This window comes from Sinocyclocheilus grahami, unplaced genomic scaffold (genome assembly GCF_001515645.1).
Source record: "Sinocyclocheilus grahami isolate Dianchi unplaced genomic scaffold, SAMN03320097.WGS_v1.1 scaffold6184.1, whole genome shotgun sequence".
In the NCBI taxonomy this organism is placed as follows: domain Eukaryota; kingdom Metazoa; phylum Chordata; class Actinopteri; order Cypriniformes; family Cyprinidae; genus Sinocyclocheilus; species Sinocyclocheilus grahami.
Window position 1 is genome coordinate 1 of NW_015510672.1, and position 1,770 is coordinate 1,770.

Consider the following 1,770-nt stretch of genomic DNA (forward strand, 5'->3'; position numbering starts at 1 on the left):
AGATAACGCTTTAAAAATGGCTACATGTGACCTTACATGTTCAAGTATATTAACTTGAACATGTATATTAACTATAGTAAACTAACTTCAGAAGGTTCATTTGTGACTGCACTAATAGAGCCAGAAAATGTCTTTTATTTGTAATATTTCATGGTCAAGTACTTCAATGTAAATGCGTTTAAATTCCTTATATTCTTTCATATTTTATCCTTTAACAAAAGAGTTTTGAATCTCGCTGGCTCTCTCGTGTGAAGTGAATCACACTTGCTTTGTGTTGCAAGGCATGTGATTGGCTGTTCGCTACTGATATATCACTCATTCATGTGCACGTGCTCCCCAAACTCAGGATCAAGGCCCGAGTTGACAAAGAAAGTTGATGATCAGCATCATGGTACCAATTAAGCCGGATTATACTGTAACTCTGAATTTGTTCACCTACCATCATGGTACAGGCCCCTGTTCTTTCCAACAACAAAGCACTTGAACACGATAAACTCGGAATTACAACTTCAGAAGTGGGAAGTAGGAAGTTTCAGATAGCATGTGAAGGCAGCACAATCCCATGACCTTGGCATTAGTCTCATTTGAAATTCAAATCAGTTCGTTTTGAATGTAGACCAGCAGGTAAATTCATTATTGTTCTTTAATTGTATAAAAACTAATTATTGTTCTAAGCTGATGTGCATTATTATCAGCAGTCACTTTCCATTGTGCTTTTAGTGTTGAAAGGGTGTTGATGTCATAGCAAGTTAGAGAGCTTTTCTAACTGTTGTGATCACTGGTGATCAGTTCTTCTCATCTTAAACAATGTCATGATACTGGTTGAGATTAAAGAAGTTAAAGGAACTTGTATTTTTTTTCTTTTTCTGCAGTTGCTGCTTCATCTGTGCCTTTTTTGTGCTGATAAACAAAGGTGAGCACAAAAGCGACATTCAAAAGTTACTTTTATACCACATGTATAAATGCCAGACTGTGTTTACAATTAAAGTTTGTGTGATTTCAGTGTGTCTGCAGGTCCCAATAGAGGGTTTTATTGGTGGTTCTGTTGTTCTGCCGTGTTCTTCAGCTGAACATGATCTTAAACTTCAAGATATTAATGTGCTTTGGAGGGACAAAGGCAGTGAAACCGTTTATGATATAATTAAAGGTAAAGATTCAGTAGAGCGACAGAACCCACGATACAAGAACAGAGCTGAAACTTTCCCTGAGGAGTATGAGAGAGGAAACTTCTCCCTCAAACTCATCAATCTTAATCACACTGATTCAGGAGAGTTCAGCTGCTTCATCACACACTCATCTGATTCTAAACAGGAGACTGTATGGCTGTTCATTAATGGTGCGTAAAAATAGTTAATTTATGTTTGAAGTTTTAAAGGTGCAGTATGTAGCATTGACAGCTAGCGGTTGAAATGGGTACTTCAGTCCAAATTAAGAATATTGGAGAGATTTGTTTCTCCCATCCCCTCTTCCTCAGACTCAACACTCACGTGGGTTGGCAGATTGAGGAAACGCAACAGGAAAAAGTGCAATTGGCAATGGAAGGCGACGTATGTTGATGAGTTGATTTGCCTCTGGTCAAAGAGCTTTTTTAGATGGATGCCAAGGCATTTTAGGTGGGGCAGAATCTGTGATCTTTGATCCAGTTTGTTTGCTCCCATGGCTGTATTATGCTGTGTTTTCGACCAATTGGCAACCTTGGCTGTCAAAATACTATTGGATAAACTGTGAGTGGGCTGAATCACAAAGCCCAAAACAAAAACAGACATTCTG

The 1,770-nt window shown here is 38.3% G+C and overlaps 1 long non-coding RNA gene across 1 annotated transcript in view; it reads left to right on the forward strand.

The window, feature by feature from the left end:
* Window positions 1-871: 871 nt before the first annotated feature.
* The window catches only part of LOC107577480 (uncharacterized), a 1,710-nt gene continuing 811 nt past the window's right edge, over window positions 872-1,770 (forward strand). The window contains exons 1-2 of the long non-coding RNA XR_001608211.1: window positions 872-913; window positions 1,004-1,336. This is a non-coding gene — a long non-coding RNA (uncharacterized lncRNA). The remainder of the gene's footprint in view (window positions 914-1,003; window positions 1,337-1,770) is intronic.